Here is a 25,330-nt window from a genome sequence, read left to right as displayed (position 1 = left end):
ATGTTTGCAGTAATCCGCAAGTGCTAGTAAAAGATGTAAATAACAGGGTATTTGGTTGATACGTTTTTTGCAAAAAATGTATACTAAGCTGCTCTACCAATCTTCACGGTATACCCATATCAGAGCAGTCCTAACTAATGTATGCAATCCCTATCTGATGTATTTAAAAACCTGATCATCTGTATATTACCTGTGTGAACAGGGTTCAGAGAGGAAAAATCCATGTGTGCATACAGGGTAGAACAGCTTTTGTGCAGCTAGCCCAAGAGGAGTGGTGGAACTCCCCAGTCTTGTAGACACAAGAGAACAATTATGGAAACAGGAACACATGGGCTACTTGCACAGTGAACAAGTCTGTAAGAACATGTTCACACACCACCAAGAAACCTGAAGACACAAAAGAGAATTGTAAAACCAAAAACACTCAGTTTGAAAAAATGTTTGCAGTAATCCGCAAGTGCTAGTAAAAGATGTAAATAACAGGGTATTTGGTTGATACGTTTTTTGCAAAAAATGTATACTAAGCTGCTCTACCAATCTTCACGGTATACCCATATCAGAGCAGTCCTAACTAATGTATGCAATCCCTATCTGATGTATTTAAAAACCTGATCATCTGTATATTACCTGTGTGAACAGGGTTCAGAGAGGAAAAATCCATGTGTGCATACAGGGTAGAACAGCTTTTGTGCAGCTAGCCCAAGAGGAGTGGTGGAACTCCCCAGTATTGTAGACACAAGAGAACAATTATGGAAACAGGAACACATGGGCTACTTGCACAGTGAACAAGTCTGTAAGAACATGTTCACACACCACCAAGAAACCTGAAGACACAAAAGAGAATTGTAAAACCAAAAACACTCAGTTTGAAAAAATGTTTGCAGTAATCCGCAAGTGCTAGTAAAAGATGTAAATAACAGGGTATTTGGTTGATACGTTTTTTGCAAAAAATGTATACTAAGCTGCTCTACCAATCTTCACGGTATACCCATATCAGAGCAGTCCTAACTAATGTATGCAATCCCTATCTGATGTATTTAAAAACCTGATCATCTGTATATTACCTGTGTGAACAGGGTTCAGAGAGGAAAAATCCATGTGTGCATACAGGGTAGAACAGCTTTTGTGCAGCTAGCCCAAGAGGAGTGGTGGAACTCCCCAGTCTTGTAGACACAAGAGAACAATTATGGAAACAGGAACACATGGGCTACTTGCACAGTGAACAAGTCTGTAAGAACATGTTCACACACCACCAAGAAACCTGAAGACACAAAAGAGAATTGTAAAACCAAAAACACTCAGTTTGAAAAAATGTTTGCAGTAATCCGCAAGTGCTAGTAAAAGATGTAAATAACAGGGTATTTGGTTGATACGTTTTTTGCAAAAAATGTATACTAAGCTGCTCTACCAATCTTCACGGTATACCCATATCAGAGCAGTCCTAACTAATGTATGCAATCCCTATCTGATGTATTTAAAAATCCATGTGTGCATACAGGGTAGAACAGCTTGAGGAGTTCCACCACTCCTCTTGGGCTAGCTGCACAAAAGCTGTTCTACCCTGTATGCACACATGGATTTTTCCTCTCTGAACCCTGTTCACACAGGTAATATACAGATGATCAGGTTTTTAAATACATCAGATAGGGATTGCATACATTAGTTAGGACTGCTCTGATATGGGTATACCGTGAAGATTGGTAGAGCAGCTTAGTATACATTTTTTGCAAAAAACGTATCAACCAAATACCCTGTTATTTACATCTTTTACTAGCACTTGCGGATTACTGCAAACATTTTTTCAAACTGAGTGTTTTTGGTTTTACAATTCTCTTTTGTGTCTTCAGGTTTCTTGGTGGTGTGTGAACATGTTCTTACAGACTTGTTCACTGTGCAAGTAGCCCATGTGTTCCTATTCACAACAGGTTGCAGCAGATTTGGACTCATGTGGTGGACAATTTAACATTGTCCCAGGAGAAGGCTCAACGTTTCGCTAATCGCAGACGCTGTGTGGGTCCCCGACTTCGTGTTGGGGATTTGGTTTGGTTGTCGTCTCGTTATATTCCTATGAAGGTTTCCTCTCCTAAGTTTAAGCCTCGTTTCATTTTTCCGTATAAGATTTCTGAGGTTCTCAATCCTGTGTCGTTTCGTTTGACCCTTCCAGCTTCTTTTGCCATCCATAATGTATTCCATAGGTCGTTGTTGCGGAGATACGTGGCGCCTGTGGTTCCATCCGTTGATCCTCCTGCCCCGGTGTTGGTTGAGGGGGAGTTGGAGTATGTGGTGGAGAAGATTTTGGATTCTCGTATTTCGAGACGGAAACTCCAGTACCTGGTCAAATGGAAGGGTTATGGTCAGGAAGATAATTCCTGGGTCTTTGCCTCCGATGTTCATGCTGCCGATCTGGTTCGTGCCTTTCATTTGGCTCGTCCTGGTCGGCCTGGGGGCTCTGGTGAGGGTTCGGTGACCCCTCCTCAAGGGGGGGGTACTGTTGTGAATTCTGTTGTCAAGCTCCCTCCTGTGGTCATGAATGGTACTTCGGCTGGTTCTGTCCATGGGCTTCCTCTGTTGGTTGTGAGTGGGGCTGCGGCTTCTGAGTTTCCTTCCACAGGTGATGAGGTTAATTCGTTAGCTGGCTGCTCTATTTAACTGAGGTGCACATGGAGGCATACCGTGGGGTTCTACCTCCCTAGCGCACACCAAAAGGGGGAGGTGTCACGATATGGTATGAAATATCATATAAGTAGTTTCTCTTGTTAGCAGGCTGCAGGCTAAAAAGCCCCCCTTCCCTTGCACTCAGCCAAGAGCTTTCCTTTCCAAGGGATGGGGGAAGAAGAGTTTATTACCTCTAGCTCAGAGATCAAAAGTATTTTCGACCGACATTCCTGCAGTGGAAAGTGACCGGCTAGAACTGGATTCTAAGTCTCTAGAATTCATGGAAGTTCTTTGTTTTGTTTTTGTAAGATATTACGCAAACCATTTAAGATAAGAACAGGAAAATACATATTCTTAATCTCCCTCGGTGGATCTATCCACCACAGTAAACCTGAGCTTCTAACTCCATCTGGTAAAGAAGTAGGGATTTCTCTGTAAATATGTATCCCAGATAGGACACATTTGATCTCATTAGAATGCCCACGTTAATCCGAGATGAATGCTGGGTTTGTTATGACTATGACATGTTTTGTAGCGGAGTTATAGAAATTAGATACAGGTTAGGGAAAAATTAGTTAACTGAAGAGGTAGGAGGGACGAGGTGATCCAACCCCTTTCTGGGATGTTACAGGCTGCAGCTATAACTGTCTGCCCAGAATCCCAGCAGTTTTCTTGTCTTTTTCCTGGAGAGCCCTGAGCACGTCCCATGAACTGGGACGTATGGAAACTCCACTAGCCTGGGTGCCTGCAATGCTCTGAGAACATGTGAGTGTTATCTTTTCTCCTGTAATCCCTTTATGTTATAATTACCTTGTACATATTTGCAATTGTCTCATTTGTAACATCATTTGTAAAATATTTTGATAAAACACTGCCTGAAACTTTTGATGGGGTATATTATTTAATACTAGTTCGTTCTCCTGTTCTAAACCGTACCCTAAGTCTCCTGAAGGGAATTACGCTACTGTTGTGTTGGGTTAGCTTCAGACCCGTTTAATCGAAGCTGGTGGCAGCGATACCGTTTGCAGACTTTTGGGTGATGTCGTAGCGACTGTGGCATTGATTGTTCCTGCCTGAGTGAGAGTAGTTTATCGCGTCGCTGCAGCGTGCCCAATAGCCAGTACATAGCAGGCAGCCTGTCTGGCAACTAATTACCAAGGGTGCAGTACCTAATCTGACCTGAGAGTAAGGGGGCGCCAGAGAGCTGAAAGTTTTAAGTGGAACTGTAAGCGGGATATACATAAATCCCTGCAGTTCGTGGTATATTGCAGAGCAGTGGGATACCTAGAATAAGCCCCTGCTGTAAACTAAGAGGTCAATAGCCTTGTGTGTGTTTTTTCATCACATTGTGGAGTGGAGGGATAACTAAGATAAGCCCCCCTGCACATGTGATAGCCGTCTGTTGGCCTAAGATCACCCCAACCCGTGACGTAGGCAGGGGCGGATTATCAGAGGGTCAATATGGGCGGTAGCCCAGGGCCCAGTGGTCTGGGGGGGCCCTGGGCTACCACACAGATTAACCCTCTGATAATCGTCTGTGAATGCCCGCCATGCGGCGTTTATGTGCCCCCGCACCCGGTGGGCAGAGAGAGGGGGCCCGCATTGGGCCCCTTCTCATCTGCTCACCGGGCCCTTTCCGGCGCTGCGGCGGTTTCCTATTGATGTGCGGGCGCGCGCCCGCACGTCAATAGTTAACAACAACAGCCGCCAGCCAATTGGAGGCTGGCAGCTGAAGTCGGCCGCAGCGCACACGTCGCCGGCGTCTGACGTCATTGTCAGTCGCCGGCGAGTGTGCGCTGCTGAAGGGAGCTTGCCGCCGGGAGCGCGGACAGGTGAGGAGACTGTTTTTTTTTTTTTGATCAGTTAATTGATGGAGGACACACTGGGGGGCAATGCTGGAGACAGTGGGGCAGATTGCTGGAGGACACACTGGGGGGGCAATGCTGGAGGACACACTGGGGGGAAATGCTGGAGACACTGGGGCAGATTGGAGGACACACTGGGGGCAGATTGCTGGAGACAGTGGGGCAGATTGCTGGAGACAGTGGGGCAGATTGCTGGAGACAGTGGGGCAATGCTGGGGACAGTGGGGCAATGCTGGGGACAGTGGGGCAATGCTGGAGACAGTGGGGCAATGCTGGAGACAGTGGGGCAATGCGGGAGACAGTGGGGCAATGCTGGAGACAGTGGGGCAATGCTGGAGACAGTGGGACAGATTGCTGGAGGACACACTGGGGGGCAATGCTGGAGGACACACTGGGGGGCAATGCTGGAGACAGTGGGGCAGATTGCTGGAGGACACACTGGCGGGCAATGCTGGAGGACACACTGGCGGGCAATGCTGGAGACAGTGGGGCAGATTGCTGGAGACAGTGGTGCAGATTGCTGGAGTCAGTGTGGCAGATTGCTGGAGACAGTGGTGCAGATTGCTGGAGACAGTGGTGCAGATTGCTGGAGACAGTGGGGCAGATTGCTGGAGACAGTGGGGCAGATTGTTGGAGACACTGGGGGTAATATGCTGAACACACTGGGGCAGATTGCTGGACACACTGGGGGCAGGACTGAAGGCATGGGCAGAATGTAGACACGGGGCATGATTGGAAACACGGGGTAGAATGAAAGACATGGGGCAGGATTGGATCATGGGGCAGGATGGATACGATGGAGACAGATGGGGCAGGATAGGGAGATCATATGGGGCTGGATGGATACTCATGAGTGCAGGATGGGAGAACATATGGCTGGAGCGAGGAATGAGATACATGGGGTGGGGAATATTATTACCATAGGGGCTAATTAAGGGATATTATTACTGCAGTGATGTATTTATTTTATTTTTTGAGTATACTGTTTTAAATGGGGGGCGTTCCTGTTACTGTGTAGAGTGACACTATGTTGCCTTTTTCTCTTCATGTGGTGTAATGTAGAAGTTGTGAAAAATTAAGTAATGTGTTCTGCAAGCGGAGCTCGAGATAACTGTGTTATTTCCTGCAGAAACGAGTCCTGGCTGGGAGAAATGATGGCGGTCTGTGCTGGATGAAAGATGAAGGACTTCACCTAGAGACGTCACTGGTGAGTCAGTGTTACCTATACACTGACACGATACACTGTATACTATATACAGAGCTCCTGTGTACAATGTCACCAGTGATCACTGTATTACTTCTACACAGACACTGCATACTAAGTACAGATCTCCTGTGAATACTGGCACTTATGGTGATAGTATTGTGTTTTTTATTGTTTTGTTTTTTACTGATCAGTATTGTAGTATTCAGTCACTATGTGGTGGTAATATGTGGTCTGGAAATGGTGTTGTGGTATTTGTCCCTTGTATGTGCTATTTGGTCACCAAGTGGTAATATGTGGTCTTGACATGGTGCGGTGGTATTTGTTCCTTGTATGTGATATTATTCGATCACTGTGGTTGTAATTTGTGATCTGGTCATGGTGCGGTGGTATTTGTTCCTTGTATGTGATATTATTCGATCACTGTGGTTGTAATTTGTGGTCTGGTCATGGTACGGTGGTATTTGTTCCTTGTATGTGATATTATTGGTCAAGATATACCTAAATTGTATTGCAGATTTTAACAAATATTGAATAGGTTACAGTAGAGTAGGGCCCGGCCATTTTTCTGGAATAATCTGGTTCGGGAATATCATGACCCCCGTCACATGACCCCCGTCACATGACCCCCGTCACATGACCCCCGTCACATGACCCCCGTCACATGACCGGGGGGGGGGCCCACAGTGTGTGAACAGCCCGGGGCCCTGGCTACCCTTAATCCACCCCTGGACGTAGGGGTGACGGTCACGGTGTGAATCGTGACAACAAGTATGGTATATTGTTGGTTTGTATTTTATGTTTATTACAGGAGAATGAGGGCATCACAGGAATTAGGAGTACAATAAAGATGGGAAACTGTTATGTTTGATTTAATTAAAATACTTTATTCTGGCTGTGTCTTTATTAGACATGTAACAACTATAGGATAAGTAATGGAGAGGTGTCTTATTGACACCTCTCCATTACTATACCTGTCTTGATGTCACCTTACAATACAAAGGTGACATCAACCCCACAACTATTACCCCACTTGCCACTGCTACAGGGCAAGTGGGAAGAGCGAGGCTAAGTGCCAGAATTGGTGCATCTTAGATATGTGCCTTTTCTGGGGTGGCTGAGTGCTGATGTTTTTAGCCAAGAGGCAATATCCATGGCCCCTTCCTAGGCTATTAATATCAGCCCGCAGCTGTCTGCATACCCTTTGCTGGCTATTAATTATGGCGGGACCCCACGTCTTTTTTTGGGGTCCCCTATTTTAATAGCCAGTAAAGGCTAAGTATACAGCTCTGAGCTGATATTAATAGCCTGTGAAGCTCCATGGGTATTACCCCCTTCCCAGGCTATAAACTTCTTCCCCCAGTCGCTGGCTTTCCCTCTGCTGGTTTTTAAAATTGCGCGGGAGCTCACGCCATTTTATTCCCCAAATAATCTTTTATTAATTAAATACGTGTCCAGTAATTTGCACACACACACACACTACTAATTGTATTTGTCACTGACAACTATATATCTACCTATTCTATGTGTATTTACTGTGTGCAATCCATCTCTTCTATCCTGTCGGCTCCTGCAGTGATTTTACAGAAGCCGGCAAATAATTTACTGGCTTTTCTAGCTATCTATGTCTTTATTAAAGTAATATAAATACATATATATATATATATGTCTCTGACATCTACTGTCACGGGGCTACCGCGACAGAGAGGTGCCAGAGAACCGCAGCACTCTGGGCCTCATTCACACACGATGAACAGAAGCTCTGCTCCTGAATTATGACCTGGCTGTCTTGTACCAGCAGGGCAGGAGTTAAACCTTATTGCTGAAGTTGCTGAGAGCTTGGTCTCTCAGCTGAATTGGTTTTTGCAATCTCCTCTCCTATATAGACTCAGCTTTGACTACAACTGTTGTCAGTGATCAGTTCTGCTGCCTGGCTTGAAGTGGGAAGGAGCGTGGTGTTTGGAGCTTGGAGTTTTATCTACAGAGATTGGTGTCTGCTGTTTTGGTTGCATGTTAAACCTGTTTTCCTTCCTAGTTTTTTCCCCCTCTTCCCTTCTCTGTGTTTCCTCTGTGGTTGTGTGAGCATTTGGTGAGTTTGAGATTTTAGTTACCTTGTCTGCATACCCTGTTTACTTGTCATATTAATACACTGGTGAAGTCCTCCTCCCTGGGGGGGGGGGGGAGAGGGGGCCACTGACAGGGCCTGCACAGGAGACAGGGATATGCTGGCGGCTCAGGCCTCCTAACCATTATAGGTACCCCTGAGATAAGGGAAAGCCAGGGCCCCTTTATAGTGACGGGTACAGGTGCGGGTCCCAGTACGCTGTTCTGCCTCTTTATCGCCATAAACGGCGTGACATCTACATTCTACATGCATATACAGTGGGGAAAAAAATTATTTAGTCAGCCACCAATTGTGCAAGTTCTCCCACTTAAAAACATGAGAGAGGTGTCACGATCAGCTGCAGCCGCAGATGCGGCCCAGCCCATAGACGCCCCACAAGCTGACCAACCTCAGAAGGCATGGGGTGTGCATCCCCCAGAGACGAAATACGGACCCTTTAAACCGCAGAGGGGGACTCGGCCTACCCGAACTAGGGGAGGGCAGCGACCAGGGTTCTGTGGCAGCTGAGCATGTGGACAGGAAAGAAACACGTAGGACTTGATAAAACCGATACTTCAGGTATAGAGAAAGTAAAGTTTACTAAAGTAAAGTCACACAGTACATAAACAAAACATAACGATGTCAGGCTCCCGATTCCACACCTCAGAAGGGTACCACCCAGTGGACCCCAAGGCACCAATGGATCACCGAGGCACAGATAGGCAGGACATCAGGACCTAGGCAGGACATCAGGGTACATGAGGACATCAGGGTACAGGCTGTTGTGAATTCCGCTCTTGGGCTCCCTCCGGTGGTTGTAAGTGGCACTTTTGTGAGTTCTGCTCTTGGGCTCCCTCCAGTGGTTTTAAGTGGTATGGCTGCTCCTTGGATTTAGCAGTCTGCAGCTGCTTCCACTGATTGTCTTTCTGCTCGGCTATTTATGCCTGGCTCTTCCCTTCTCCAGTGCCACTTGTCAATGGTTCCTGGTTGGATTCACATCTCTTTTGGATTTCCCTGATATCCTGACCAGTCCTGCAAAGTTAAGTCCTTGCTTTGCTCTTTTCTGTCCACATGTTGTGGACTTATTCGTTCTGTGCCTTCTATGTTTTGTCCAGCTTGTCAGTATGGATTAATTCAGTTAAGCTGGAAGCTCTGGGAAGCAGATTTACCCTCCACACCTTTAGTCAGGTGTGGAGATTTTTGTAAACTCTGTGTGGATTTTTGTAGTTTTTAATACTGACCGCACAGTAATCTATCCTGTCTTATCTATCTAGCTAGACTGGCCTCCTGTGCTACATCCTGGTTTCATTCTGTGTATGTTTTTTCCCTCTCCACTCACAGTCATTACTTGTGGGGGGCTATCTATCCTTTGGGGATTTTCTCTGAGGCAAGATAGTTTTCCTGTTTCTATCTTTAGGGGTAGTTAGTTCTCAGGCTGTGACGAGGTGCCTAGGGAGTGTCAGGAGCATCCTACGGCTACTTCTAGTGTTGTGTTGAGCTTAGGGACTGCGGTCAGTTCAGGTACCACTTCCTTCAGAGCTCGTCCCATGTTGCTCCTAAACCACCAGTTCATAACAACAGGCAAGACATCAGGATACAAACAGGACATCAGGACATTTGGACTCAGGAAAGACCTTAGGACATCAGGACACAGGCAGGGCATGACACAGGAATACTAGATAGACATCTGGGACACTGGCGTGGCAGCCCAGGTCATCGGCTGGGACACTGGCATGGCAGCCCAGGAAATCAGGTACATCAGGATATGAGACAGAGGGAGGACATCAGGGAACAGACAGGATATCAGGACATCAGGGTCCATGAGGTCATCAAAACACAGGCAGGACATTAGGACATCTGGACCTAGGGTCACCGGCAGACATCAGACAGGAGTCGTTCGGTTCCGGACATCCAACACGACCTACAGGCACCACCAGAGACATCAGGCTCCAAGCTCCAGACAGCGGTCATCAGGTTCCAGACTGCTGTCGTCAGGCTCCGGGCATAGGATCTAGGAAGGAACTCAAGCGTGATTGTGCAGACACCGCCGTACTGGACATGAGCCAGACGGGGTTAACACCGCATGGTAGTCAGAGCACAGAGTAGTAGATGCTCAGCAGAAACACTGGTTTCAAGAGACTCAAAGTCACTGGGAGTGAGGCTCCAGATGCAGAGGGCTTCCAGGAACATAATCACAGCAGACACAGTTCAGACACGTTCAGGTACAGGACAGGTACAGGATCAAGGATTCGGGCCTGGATATACCGCCTCCAGGACAGGCGCCAGAACAGGACAAAACAGGAATCAAGGCAAGAACTTTGGTACCAAAACATAGACAGGAGAAGTGAAGGAACACAAACACACATAGCAAAGAGCTTTGTGAGTGTAGCTCAGGCCCCACCCATAGGGCAGGGGAACTTTATATATGAGCTGCCCCTCAGCAATTGGCTGGGGACAGCATTTGAAGTACACACCCTAACCCTGATAAAAGCAGGGGAGATGTGGCTGCGCACGCCCTAAGCACACACAGAAACCATTACAGCACCAACAGTGCAGGTTCTGAGGCTCAGGGCACCTGACTGAAACTGCATGAACCTACCCACGTGGAAAGTCATGCACCAGCCGCAAATGACCTCACAACCTGCGGACAGCTTCAGAGCAGGGACCACACATGAGGAAGGTATGCAGCAGGGCAAATACCTAAATGCCCATGTACGACTGCACATCAGAGCAGGGAACTGAGAAGGCTCCATTCAGGTAAAAGCCAACAATATCCTAACTCAAATTAGGGGGAAAAGAGTAAAGGGTTAAAGCAAACATATGCATTGTCATGCCAAAAACCAGAAACAGACAGAATGGCATGACAAGAGGCCTGTAATTGACATCATGGGTAGACCACAACTATGAGAGTCAAAATGAGAAAACAAATCCAGAAAATCACCGCGTCTAATTTGGAAGACTTATTTTGCAGATTATGGTGGAAAATAAGTATTTGGTCATTAACAAAAGTTCATCTCAATATTTTGTTATATACCCTTTTTTTGGCAATTACAGAGGTCAAACATTTTCTGTAAGTCTTCACAAGGTTGGCACACACAGTTGATAGTATGTTGGCCCATTCCTCCATGCAGATCTCCTCTAGAGCAGTGATGTTTTGGGCCTGTCGCTGGGCAACACGGACTTTCAACTCCCTCCAACTCCCTTCATATGCTTCTTCCAAAGCTACTCCTTTGTTGCCCTGGCATTGTGCTTGGGATCACTATCATGCTGAAAGACCAATCCATGTTTCATCTTCAATCCCCTTGCTGATGGAAGGAGGTTTGCACTCAGAATCTTACGATACATGGTCCCATTCATTCTTTCATGTACACGGATCAGTCGACCTGGTCCCTTTACAGAGAAACAGCCCCAACGCATGATGTCTCCCCCATGCTTCACAGTAGGTATGGTGTTCTTTGGATGCAACTCAGCATTCAACATTAAACATTCCAAAAATTCCTGTGAAGCACCAGAAGGGTTAATAAACTTCTTGAATATGGTTTTGAGCACCTTGAGGGGTGCAGATTTTAGAATGGTGTCACACTTGGGTATTTTCTATCATATAGACCCCTCAAAATGACTTCAAATGAGATGTGGTCCCTAAAATAAAATGGTGTTGTAAAAATGAGAAATTGCTGGTCAACTTTTAACCCTTATAACTCACTAACAAAAAAAATGTTGGTTCCAAAATTGTGCTGATGTAAAGTAGACATGTGGGAAATGTTACTTATTAAGTATTTTGTGTGACATATCTCTGATTTAATTGCATAAAAATTCAAAGTTGGAAAATTGCGAAATTTTAAAATTTTTTGCCAAATTTCCATTTTTTTTACAAATAAACGCAGGTAATATCAAAGAAATTTTACCACTGTCATGAAGTACAATATGTCACGAGAAAACAATGTCAGAATCACCGGGATCCGTTGAAACGTTCCAGAGTTATAACCTCATAAAGGGACAGTGGTCAGAATTGTAAAAATTGGCCCGGTCCATAACGTGCAACCACCCTTGGGGGTAAAGGGGTTAAATAATCAAGACTGACAGGAAGTTCCATGACAGGGTGAGATCCAAGACTCCATCTTGGATCAGGGCGAACAGGAACAAGGGAAGTCCGGAATCCTTACAACTGGAGGCGTGTATGTTGATTTAACACCCCCTATTAACCCCTTCCCGACCTTTGACGCATACGCTGCGTCATGAAAGTCGGTGCCATTCCGACCCATGACGCAGCATATGCGTCATGGAAAGATCGCGTCCCTGCAGGCCGGGTGAAAGGGTTAACTCCCATTTCACCCGATCTGCAGGGACAGGGGGAGTGGTAGTTTAGCCCAGGGGGGGTGGCTTCACCCCCTCGTGGCTACGATCGCTCTGATTGGCTGTTGAAAGTGAAACTGCCAATCAGAGCGATTTGTAATATTTCACCTAAAAAACTGGTGAAATATTACAATCCAGCCATGGCCGATGCTGCAATATCATCGGCCATGGCTGGAAACACTTATGTGCACCCACCCCACCCCTCCGATCGTCCCCCCAGCCCCCCGATCTGTGGTCCGCTCCCCTCCGTCCTGTGCTCCGCTCCCCCGTCCTCCTGTCCGCTTCCCCGTGCACCAATCACACCCCCTGTGCTGCAACCAAACCCCCCCGCACTCCGATCCCCCCCCCGCACACAGCGACCCCCCCCCCGTGCTCCGATCCACCCCCCCCGCACAGCGATCCCTCACCCCGTGCTCCAATCCTCCCCCGTGCTCCAATCCTCCCTCCCGTGTTCCGATCCACCACCCCCCATGATCCGATCCACCCCCCCGTGCTCCGACGCCCCCCCCGTGCCCTGATCTCCCCCCCCTTATACTTACCTGGCCGCCCGAGGTCCGTCCGTCTTCTTTCCTGGGCGCCGCCATCTTCCAAAATGGCGGGCGCATGTGCAGTGCGCCCGCCGAATCTGCCGGCCGGCAGATTCGTTCCAGAGTGAATTTTGATCACTGAGATATATCCTATCTCAGTGATCAAAATAAAAAAAATAGTAAATGACCCCCCCCTTTGTCACCCCCATAGATAGGGACAATAAAAAAAATAAAGAATTTTTTTTTTTTTCACTAAGGTTGGGGTAAGAACTAGGGTTAGGGTTAGGGGTAGGGTTAGGGGTAGGGTTAGGGTTAGGGGTAGGGTTAGGGGTAGGGGTAGGGTTAGGGCTAGGGTTAGGGGTAGGGGTAGGGTTAGGGCTAGGGTTAGGGTTAGGGTTAGGGGTAGGGTTAGGGCTAGGGTTAGGGTTTCGGTATGTGCACACGTATTCTGGTCCTATGCGGATTTTTCCGCAGCGGATTTGAAAAATCCACAGTGCTAAACAGCTGCCGATTTATCGTGGATTTACCGCGGTTTTTCTGCGCATTTCACTGCGGTTTTACAACTGCGATTTTCTATTGGAGCAGTTCTAAAACCGCTGCGGAATCCGCAGAAAGAAGTGACATGCTGCGGAATGTAAACCGCTGCGTTTCCGTGCAGTTTTTCCGCAGCATGTGTACAGCGATTTTTGGTTCCCATAGGTTCACATTGAACTGTACACTCATGGGAAACTGCTGCGGATCCGCAGCGTTTTCCGCAGCGTGTGCACATACCTTTAGAATTAGGCTATGTGCACACGGTGCGGATTGGCCGCTGCGGATCCGCAGCAGTGTTCCATCGGGTTTACAGTACCATGTAAACATATGGAAAACCAAATCCGCTGTGCCCATGGTGCGGCAAATACAGCGCGGGAACGCTGCGTTGTATTTTCCGCAGCATGCCAATTCTTTGTGCGGATTCCGCAGCGTTTTACACCTGTTCCTCAATAGGAATCCACAGGTGAAATCCGCACAAAAAACACTGGAAATCCACGGTAAATCCACAGGTAAAACGCAGTGCCTTTTACCCGCGGATTTTTCAAAAATGATGCTGAAAAATCTCATACGAATCCGCAACGTTGGCACATAGCCTTAGAGTTGGGTTGGAATTAGGGTTGTGGTTAGGGTTAGGGGTGTGTTGGGGTTAGGGTTGTGGTTAGGGGTGTGTTGGGGTTAGGGTTGTGATTAGGGTTACGGCTACAGTTGGGATAAGGGTTAGGGGTGTGTTGGAGGTAGAATTGAGGGGTTTCCACTGTTTAGGCACTTCAGGGGGTCTCCAAACGCAACATGGCGCCACCATTGATTCCAGCCAATCTTGTATTCAAAAATTCAAATGGTGCTCCCTCACTTCCGAACCCCGACGTGTGCCCAAACAGTGGTTTACCCCCACATATGGGGTACCAGCATACTCAGGACAAACTGCGCAACAATTACTGAGGTCCAATTTCTCCTGTTACCTTTGAGAAAATAAAAAATTGCTTGCTAAAACATCATTTTTGAGGAAAGAAAAATGATTTTTTATTTTCACGGCTCTGCGTTGTAAACGTCTGTGAAGCACTTGGGGGTTCAAAGTGCTCACCACATATCTAGATAAGTTCCTTGGGGGGTCTAGTTTCCAAAATGGGGTCACTTGTGGGGGGTTTCTACTGTTTAGGCACACCAGGGGCTGTGCAAACGCAACGTGACGCCCGCAGACCATTCCATCAAAGTCTGCATTTCAAAAGTCACTACTTCCCTTCTGAGCCCCCACGTGTGCCCAAACAGTGGTTTACCCCCACACATGGGGCATCAGCGTACTCAGGAGAAACTGGACAACAACTTTTGTGGTCCAATTTCTCCTGTAACCCTTGGGAAAATAAAAAATTCTGGGCTAAAAAATTATTTTTGAGGAAAGAAAACGTATTTATTATTTTCACTGCTCTGTGTTATGAACTTCTGTGAAGCACTTGGGGGTTCAAAGTGCTCACCTCACATCTAGATAAGTTCCTTTCGGGGTCTAGTTTCCAAAATGGGGTCACTTGTGGGGGGTTTCTACTGTTTAGCCACATCAGGGGCTCTGCAAACGCAACGTGACGCCCGCAGAGCATTCCATCAAAGTCTGCATTTCAAAACGTCACTACTTCACTTCCGAGCCCCAGCATGTGCCTAAACAGTGGTTTACCCCCACATATGGGGTATCAGCGTACTCAGGAGAAACTGGACAACAACTTTTGGGGTCAAATTTCTCCTGTTACCCTTGGGAAAATAAAAAATTGCGGGCTAAAATTCATTTTTGAGAAAATAATTTTTTTTTTTTATTTTCATGGCTCTGCGTTATAAACTTCTGTGAAGCACTTGAGGGTTCAAAGTGCTCACTACACATCTAGATTAGTTCCTTTGGGGGTCTAGTTTCCAAAATGGGGTAATTTGTGGGGGATCTCCAATGTTTAGGCACACAGGGGCTCTCCAAACGCGACATGGTGTCCGCTAATGATTGGAGATAATTTTCCATTTAAAAAGCCAAATGGCGTGCCTTCCCTTCTGAGCCCTGCCGTGCGCCCAAACAGTGGTTTACCCCCACATATGGGGTATCTGCATACTCAGGACAAACTGGACAACAACATTTGTGGTCCAATTTCTCCTATTACCATTGGCAAAATAGGAAATTCCAGGCTAAAAAATCATTTTTGAGAAAAGAAAAATTATTTTTTATTTTCATGGCTCTGCATTATAAACTTCTGTGAAGCACCTGGGGGTTTAAAGTGCTCAGTATGCATCTAGATAAGTTCCTTGGGGGGTCTAGTTTCCAAAATGGGGTCACTTGTGGGGGAGCTCCATTGCATAGGCACACAGGGGCTCTCCAAATGCGACATGGTGTCCGCTAACAATTGGAGCTAATTTTCCATTCAAAAAGTTAAAAGGCGCGCCTTCCCTTCCGAGCCCTGCCGTGTGCCCAAACAGTGGTTTACCCCCACATATGAGGTATCGGCGTACTCGGGAGAAATTGCTCAACAAATTTTAGGATCCATTTTATCCTATTGCCCATGTGAAAATGAAAAAATTGAGGCGAAAATAAATTTTTTGTGAAAAAAAAGTACTTTTTCATTTTTACGGATCAATTTGTGAAGCACCTGAGGGTTTAAAGTGCTCACTAGGCATCTAGATAAGTTCCTTGGGGGGTCCAGTTTCCAAAATGGGGTCACTTGTGGGGGAGCTCCAATGTTTAAGCACACAGGGTCTCTCCAAACGTGACATGGTGTCCGCTATCGATGGAGATAATTTTTCATTCAAAAAGTCAAATGGCGCTCCTTCCCTTCCGAGCCTTACCATGTGCCCAAACAGTGGTTTACCCCCACATGTGAAGTATCGGTGTACTCAGGAGAAATTGCCAAACAAATTTTAGGATCCATTTTATCCTGTTGTCCATGTGAAAATGAAAAAATTGAGGCTAAAAGAATTTTTTTGTGAAAAAAAAGTACTTTTTCATTTTTACGGATCAATTTGTGAAGCACCTGGGGGTTTAAAGGGCTCACTATGCATCTAGATAAGTTCCTTGGGGCGTCTAGTTTCCAAAATGGGGTCACTTGTGGGGGAGCTCCAATTTTTAGGCACACGGGGGCTCTCCAAATGTGACATGGTGTCCGCTAAAGAGTGCAGCCAATTTTTCATTCAAAAAGTCAAATGGCGCTCCTTCCCTTCCAAGCCCTGCCGTGCGCCCAAACAGTGGTTTACCCCCACATATGAGGTATCAGCGTACTCAGGACAAATTGGACAACAACGTACGTGGTTCAGTTTCTCCTTTTACCATTGGGAAAATAAAAAAATTGTTGCTGAAAAATCATTTTTGTGACTAAAAAGTTAAATGTTCATTTTTTCCTTCCATGTTGCTTCTGCTGCTGTGAAGCACCTGAAGGGTTAATAAACTTCTTGAATGTGGTTTTGTGCACCTTGAGGGGTGCAGTTTTTAGAATGGTGTCACTTTTGGGTATTTTCAGCCATATAGACCCCTCAAACTGACTTCAAATGTGAGGTGGTCCCTAAAAAAAATGGTTTTGTAAATTTCGTTGTAAAAATGAGAAATCGCTGGTCAAATTTTAACCCTTATAACTTCCTAGCAAAAAAAAATTTTGTTTCCAAAATTGTGCTGATGTAAAGTAGACGTGTGGGAAATGTTATTTATTAACTATTTTGTGTCACATAACTCTCTGGTTTAACAGAATAAAAATTCAAAATGTGAAAATTGCGAAATTTTCAAAATTTTCGCCAAATTTCCGTTTTTATCACAAATAAACACAGAATTTATTGACCTAAATTTACCACTAACATGAAGCCCAATATGTCACAAAAAAACAATCTCAGAACCGCTAGGATCCATTGAAGCGTTCCTGAGTTATTACCTCATGAAGGGACACTGGTCAGAATTGCAAAAAACGGCAAGGTCTTTAAGGTCAAAATAGGCTGGGTCATGAAGGGGTTAAAGGTAAACTGGGAGTGTTGGCCGCCCTAATATGTACACTGTCTGAATCAGTAACACTTAGGCTACTTTCACACATCAGGTTTTTTGTTTCACGCTAAATCTGGCTCTTGAGAAAAAAACCGGAACCGGTAAAACTGAAAACCGGCTTTTACCCCATTGACTTGTATTAGTGCCGGATCGCGCCGCATGGCCCTGTGTTTCTTCAGTTTTTTGCCAGATCCGGCTCAAATTCCGATTCTGGCGTCTGGAAAAAACGTCTACTGTAACGTTTTTTGTCTGCGGCTAAATAGCCGGAAGAGCCGGATCCGGCCCTTCTGGCTTTTCGCTACAATGCATTCTATGAACGCCGGATGGCGCCGGATCCAGAAAAAGGCGGATCCGGCGGCCTGATCCATTTTTTTAAACTGAGCATGCTCCAATTTTTTTTTTATCCAATAATCTAGATAGGCTAGCCGGATCCGTCCAAAAAGCGGATCCGTCGCATCAGTTTTTCACAATCTGCGCCGGATCCAGTTTTTCCAACATTCGCCGGATTTAGCCTGACACTGAAAACCTGATGTGTGAAAGTCGCCTAAATAGCAGCTGAACATCATCCTGCATCTCTAGTGTAGAAGCCTCAGCAGCCACGAATCCCAAAGGACCCACCCTACAGGGAATTTCTCCCGGACATTTAACACCGTCCACATTTTTAGAAGATGCAAAGGATTTATAAAGATGCATTTTTCTAACTGCTTTGTACAAATCAATTTTAAAGTCTACTATTTGAAACTCTTCGGGCAAACAATGCTTTAGACCCTTAGATAGCACAGAAAAATGCGCAGTGTCTAGCACGTGATCAGTCAGGTTGATAATTGTGTTAGACGACTCATTCGTTAAGGAAGTGGGCGCCAGGAGACCTGCTTGCTTTTGCGCTGATTGCTGCAATCCATTTCTCCTACCCCCTCTGCGCGTCCTGCATCTAAAGGGGCCACCATTTGTGCGGATGGGTGGGATGGAATTGGCATGCCAGCTGAAGTTGTAGCGTCCTCATTAGTGCTTGAATCAGAGTCCGTTGTTAAATAGTCCTTCTTGCGCTTCATCACAGGATTCCTGTTTTTATTGTTTTTTTTTTTTTTTAAATCTGCGGTTTCCCTGCGGGTAATTGTTCTTATTCCAAGTAAAGATTTTTCCTGATTCAAAATCGCCTTTGTCCCGGATGAATTTATCACGTTTCCTTTGTTTTATATCAGTCTGAAGGGCCACCATTTTTATGTCCAGTTTCTTGTCAACCGCCGCCCATTGATTCTCAGACAATCTTGACTTAACCCCTTCATGACCCAGCCTATTTGGACCTTAATGACCTGGCCGTTTTTTGCAATTCTGACCAGTGTCCCTTTATGAGGTACCTATTTGGACCTTAATGACCTGGCCGTTTTTTGCAATTCTGACCAGTGTCCCTTTATGAGGTAATAACTCAGGAACGCTTCAACGGATTCTAGCGGTTCTGAGATTATTTTTTCGTGACATATTGGGCTTCATGTTAGTGGTAAATTTAGGTCAATAAATTCTGCGTTTATTTGTGATAAAAACGGAAATTTGGCGAAAATTTTGAAAATTTCACAATTTTCACATTTTGAATTTTTATTCTGTTAAACCAGAGAGTTATGTGACACAAAATAGTTAATAAATAACATTTCCCACATGTCTACTTTACATCAGCACAATTTTGGAAACAAAATTTTTTTTTGCTAGGAAGTTATAAGGGTTAAAATTTGACCAGCGATTTCTCATTTTTACCACGAAATTTACAAAACCATTTTTTTTAGGGACCACCTCACATTTGAAGTCAGATTGAGGGGTCTATATGGCTGAAAATACCCAAAAGTGACACCATTCTAAAAACAGCACCCCTCAAGGTACTCAAAACCACATTCAAGAAGTTTATTAACCCTTCAGGTGCTTCACAGCAGCAGAAGCAACATGGAGGGAAAAAATGAACATTTAACTTTTTAGTCACAAAAATGATCTTTTAGCAACAATTTTTTTATTTTACCAATGGTAAAAGGAGAAACTGAACCACGAAAGTTGTTGTGCAATTTGTCCTAAGTACACCGATACCTCATATGTGGGGGTAAACCACTGTTTGGGCGCACGGCAGGGCTTGGAAGGCAAGGTGCGCCATTTGACTTTTTGAATGAAAAATTGGCTGCACTCTTTAGCGGACACCATGTCGTGTTTGGAGAGCCCCCGTGTGCCTAAAAATTGGAGCTCCCCCACAAGTGACCCCATTTTGGAAACTAGATGCCCCAAGGAACTTAGCTAGATGCATAGTGAGCACTTTAAACCGTCAGGTGCTTCACAAATTGATCCGTAGAAATGAAAAATTACTTTTTTTCACAAAAAAATTATTTTAGCCTCAATTTTTTCATTTTCACATGGGCAACAGGATAAAATGGATCCTAAAATTTGTTGGGCAATTTCTCCTGAGTACACCGATACCTCACATGTGGGGTAAACCACTGTTTGGGCACATGGTAAGGCTCGGAAGGGAAGGAGCGCCATTTGACTTTTTGAATGAAAAATTATCTCCATTGTTAGCGGACACCATGTCGCGTTTGGAGAGCCCCTGTGTGCCTAAACATTGGAGCTCCCCCACAAGTGACCCCATTTTGGAAACTAGACCCCCCAAGGAACTTATCTAGATGCATATTGAGCACTTTAAACCCACAGGTGCTTGACAGAAGTTTATAACGCAGAGCCATGAAAATAAAAAATAATTTTTCTTTCCTCAAAAATTATTTTTTAGCCTGGAATTTCCTATTTTGCCAAGTGTAATAGGAGAAATTGGACCCCAAATATTGTTGTCCAGTTTGTCCTGAGTACGCTGATACCCCATATGTGGGGGTAAACCACTGTTTGGGCGCACGGCAGGGCTCGGAAGGGAAGGCACGACATTTGGCTTTTTAAATGGAAAATTAGCTGCAATCATTAGCGGACACCATGTCGCGTTTGGAGAGCCCCTGTGTGCCTAAACATTGCAGATCCCCACAAATGACCCCATTTTGGAAACTAGACCCCCAAAGGAACTAATCTAGATGTGAGGTGAGCACTTTGAACCCCCAAGTGCTTCACAGAAGTTTATAACGCAGAACCATGAAAATAAAAAAAAAAATTTCTTTTCTCAAAAATGATTTTTTAGCCTGAAATTTTTTATTTTCCCAAGGGTAACAGGAGAAATTTGACCCCAAAAGTTGTTGTTCCGTTTCTTCTGAGTACGGTGATTCCCCATATGTGGGAGTAAACCACTGTTTAGGCACATGCCGGAGCTCGGAAGTGAAGTAGTGACGTTTTGAAATGCAGACTTTGATGGAATGCTCTGTGGGCGTCACGTTGCGTTTGCAGAGACCCTGATGTGGCTAAACAGTAGAAACCCCCCACAAGTGACCCCATTTTAGAAACTAGACCCCGAAAGGAACTTATCTAGAAGTGTGGTGAGCACTTTGAACCCCCAAGTGCTTCACAGAAGTTTATAACGCAGAGCCGTGAAAATGATAAATACGTTTTCTTTCCTCAAAAATAATATTTTAGCCCAGAATTTTTTTATTTTCCCAAGGGTAACAGGAGAAATTGGACCCCAAAAGTTGTTGTTCAGTTTCTCCTCAGTACGCTGATACCCCATGTGTGGGGGTAAACCACTGTTAGGGCACACGTCGGGGCTCAGAAGGGAAGTAGTGACTTTTGAAATGCAGACTTTGATGGAATGGTCTGCGGGCGTCACGTTGCGTTTGCACAGCCCCTGGTGTGCCTAAACAGTAGAAACCCCCCACAAGTGACCCCATTTTGGAAACTAGACCCCCCAAGGAACTTATCTAGATATGTGGTGAGCACTTTGAACCCCCAAGTGCTTCACAGACGTTTACAACGCAGAGCCGTGAAAATAAAAAATCATTTTTCTTTCCTCAAAAATGATGTTTTAGCAAGCAATTTTTTATTTTCACAAGGGTAACAGGAGAAATTGGACCCCAGTAATTGTTGCGCAGTTTGTCCTGAGTATGCTGGTACCCCATATGTGGGGGTAAACCACTGTTTGGGTGCACGTCGGGGCTCGGAAGTGAGGGAGCACCATTTGACTTTTTGAATACAAGATTGGCTGGAATCAATGGTGGCGCCATGTTGCGTTTGGAGACCCCCTGATGTGCCTAAACAGTGGAAACCCCTCAATTCTACCTCCAACACTAACCCCAACACACCCCTAACCCTAATCCCAACTGTAGCCATAACCCTAATCACAACCCTAAGCCCAACACACCCGTAACCCTAATCACACCCCTAACCACAACCCTAATTCCAACCCTAACCCTAAGGCTATGTGCCCACGTTGCGGATTCGTGTGAGATTTTTCCGCACCATTTTTGAAAAATCCGCGGGTAAAAGGCACTGCGTTTTTTTTGGATTTCCAGTGTTTTTTGTGCGGATTTCACCTGCGGATTCCTATTGAGGAACAGGTGTAAAACGCTGCGGAATCCGCACAAAGAATTGACATGCTGCGGAAAATACAACGCAGCGTTCCCGCGCTGTATTTGCCGCACCATGGGCACAGCGGATTTGGTTTTCCATAGGTTTACTTGGTACTGTAAACCTGATGGAACACTGCTGCGAATCCGCAGTGGCCAATCTGCACCGTGTGCACATAGGCTAATTCTAAAGGTATGTGCACACGCTGCGGAAAATGCTGCGGATCCGCAGCAGTTTCCCATGAGTTTACAGTTCAATATAAACCTATGGGAAACAAAAATCGCTGTGCACATGCTGCAGAAAAACTGCACGGAAACGCAGCGGTTTACATTCCGCAGCATGTCACGTCTTTCTGCGGATTCCGCAGCGGTTTTACAACTGCTCCAATAGTAAACCGCAGTTGTAAAACCGCAGTGAAACGCGCAGAAAAACCGCGGTATATCCGCAATAAATCCGCAGAGGACCAGAATACGTGTGCACATACCGAAACCCTAACCCTACCCCTAACCCTAACCCTAGCCCTAATCCCAACCTTAGTGGAAGAAAAAAAATGTCTTTATTTTATTATTGTCCCTACCTATGGGGGTGACAAAGGGGGGGGTCATTTAGTATTTTTTTTATTTTGATCACTGTAAAGTTTTATCGCAGTGATCAAAATGCACTTGAAACGAATCTGCTGGCCGGCAGATTCGGCGGGCGCACTGCGCATGCGCCCGCCATTTTGGAAGATGGCGGCGCCCAGGAAAGAAGACGGACGGACCCCGGGAGGCTCGGTAAGTATGATGGGGTGGGGGGGGGAGCATGTGGGGGTGGATCGGAGCATGGGGGTGGATCGCAGTGCGGGGGGGGAGTGGATCGCAGTGCGGGGGGGTGGATCGGAGCACGGGGTGGGATTGGAGCACGGGGGGTGGATTGGAGCACGGGGGGTGGATCGCAGTGCGGGGGGGTGGATCGCAGTGCGGGGGGGTGGATCGGAGTGCGGGGGGGTTGGATTGGAGCACGGGGGGGGTGGATTGGAACACGTTCGGGTGGATCGCAGTGCGGGGGGGTGGATCGCAGTGCGGGGGGGTGGATCGGAGTGCGGGTGGGTTGGATTGGAGCACGGGGGGTGGGATTGCAGCACGGGGGGAGCGGACAGGAGGACGGGGGAGCGGAGCACAGGACGGAGGGGAGCGGACCACAGATCGGAGGGCTGGGGGGGCGATCGGTGGGGTGGGGGGGGGGGCACATCAGTGTTTCCAGCCATGGCTGATGATATTGCAGCATCGGCCATGGCTGGATTGTAATAGTTCACCAGTTTTTTAGGTGAAATATTACAAATCGCTCTGATTGGCAGTTTCACTTTCAACAGCCAATCAGAGTGATCGTAGCCACGGGGGGGGGGGGGGGGGGGAGGTGAAGCCACCCCCCCTGGGCTAAAGTACCACTCCCCCTGTCCCTGCAGATCGGGTGAAATTACAGTTAACCCTTTCACCCGGCCTGCAGGAGCCCAATCCGGCCATGACGCATATGCTGCATCACAGGTCGGATTGGCACAGGTTTTCATGACGCATACGGTGCGTCAAAGGTCGGGAAGGGGTTAAGATCCTCTTTAGTTTTACTTAATTCATTTTTAACCATTTCATAGCTGCTCATATTTTGCTGAAGCACCAACTGGAGTAAATCCTGCGAACATTTCAGCAAGATTTTCTCCCAGCTCATGACAAACTGCTTATTGTCTTTGAACTGGGACATTTCTTTAAAATCTCTCAGTCCGCGCGGAACTCTTCCACAGTCACTATAAGATTTGAGAGAATTATTGGTCCAGAACAGGTTAAAGGGACTCTGTCACCTGAATTTGGAGGGAACAATCTTCAGCCATAGGGGCGAGGTTTTCGGGTGTTTGATTCACCCTTTCCTTACCCGCTGGCTGCAATATTGGATTGAAGTTCATTCTCTGTCCTCTGTAGTACATGCCTGCGCAAGGTGCAATCTTGTCTTGCGCAGGCGTGTACTATGGAGGACCGAGAATGAACTTCAATCCAATATTGCAGCCAGCGGGTAAGGAAAGGGTGAATCAAAAACCCCAAAACCCCGCCCCTATGGCTGAAGATTGTTCCCTCCAAATTCAGGTGACAGTGTCCCTTTAACCTCTCTTTCCGCAACAGTGAATAATTTAAACTCCTAAGCTTTAGTGCTCAAAGAAAAAACATGGTCATGCAGTTCACATTCTGAGAAATACGAGTCCACATTCTCCCTTCCTGCCGATAGTCCGTGGGACAGAGGCAAGGCATCAGACTCCACCATGGGACTCAGCAGCTGGTAAATAATTACAAGTGTGTAGAGGCGTTGCAGGTGACCAAAACAGTGTGTCCGATACAGAAAAAGTCCAACCACAACAAAAAAAGAGCAAAGAATCCGCACCACCGCAACAAGGGTTCACTGCGTCTCACACCACAGCCACGTGCCATAAACGCCCCAAAAGGATCGGGTGCTCAATCTGAAAAAAGTGTGCAGGAAAATCCCAATGAAAGAAGAAAACTGAGAGCACTCACCGTCCTAAAAATAGTCCTTTATTGCAACGGAAAAGCAATGTTTTCAAAAGGTTTTCTTTACAGATCGGTTCTTCCCACAAGAGAGAAGAGATGGAATGTTTTGTTATGGACAAATTGCCCGCAGGGCTAGTGCTGGGCATGCCATGGCTTCAATGCCACAACCCGGTGATTGACTGGGAAACAGGGGAGATTATTAAATGGGGATCCAAATGTGTCGATTGTTGCTATAAACCTGTTTGTTGTCTGAAACTTGCAAAACCTTTCTCGGTGTCTTCTTTTAGTCTGGAGGGTGTTCCAGAGTACCTAAAAGACTTTGAGGACATGTTCTCTGGCCCGCACATAGGCCATTTCACTGTGCTATTGATCTTATTCCTGGAGCCACATTGCCCAAAGCCCATCTATTTAAGTTGTCAGGCCCGGAGCGCCTGGCTATGAAGCAATACATTGCTGAAAGTCTTCGTAAGGGGCATATAAGACCTTCAGTGTCCCCAATAACTGCAGGGTTTTTCTTTGTTAAAAAGAAGGATGGTGGCCTACATCCCTTCCTAGAGAACTTAATAAAATCACAGTCAGGCACACATCCCTCTGATTCCTGATCTCTGTAACCAGCTCTCTGGGTCCAAGTGGTTTTCGAAATTGGACCTCAGAGGAGCTTATAATTTGATGAGAGTACGGGAAGGGAATGAGTGGAAAACTGCATTTCTTACATCGGAGGGGTTATTTGAAAATCTGGTGATGCCCTTCGGTCTCAACAATGCCCCAGCTGTGTTTCAAAATGTCATCAATGTAGTTTTTTCGGACCTCATTTGTCGCTTGTTGTGATCTACTTGGATGATATCCTGATATATTCCTCTGACAGACATTCTCATTTATCACACGTTAAAACAGTGTTTCAAAGACTCAGGGAAAAGCAATTATTTGTTAAACTGGAGAAATGTTCTTTTTTTGTTCAGGAGCTATAATTTTTGGGTCTCATAATCTCTCCACAGGGGTTTCGTATGGATCCCAAGAAGGTGCAAGCCATTATGGAGTGGGTCCAGCCTCGGGACCTTAGAGGACTCCAGTATTTTTGGGGATTCACGAATTACTATTGCAGGTTTAT

General features: G+C 46.1%; 1 pseudogene; it reads right to left on the bottom strand.

Annotated features, from left to right (window-relative positions):
* The window catches only part of LOC138657141 (serine/arginine-rich splicing factor 9 pseudogene), a 43,629-nt pseudogene extending 20,201 nt beyond the window's left edge, over positions 1 to 23,428 (bottom strand).
* Between the last annotated feature and the right edge of the window lie 1,902 nt (positions 23,429 to 25,330).

This window comes from Ranitomeya imitator, chromosome 1, assembly GCF_032444005.1.
Source record: "Ranitomeya imitator isolate aRanImi1 chromosome 1, aRanImi1.pri, whole genome shotgun sequence".
Lineage (NCBI taxonomy): Eukaryota > Metazoa > Chordata > Amphibia > Anura > Dendrobatidae > Ranitomeya > Ranitomeya imitator.
This window is presented reverse-complemented; position numbering and strand designations above follow the sequence as displayed.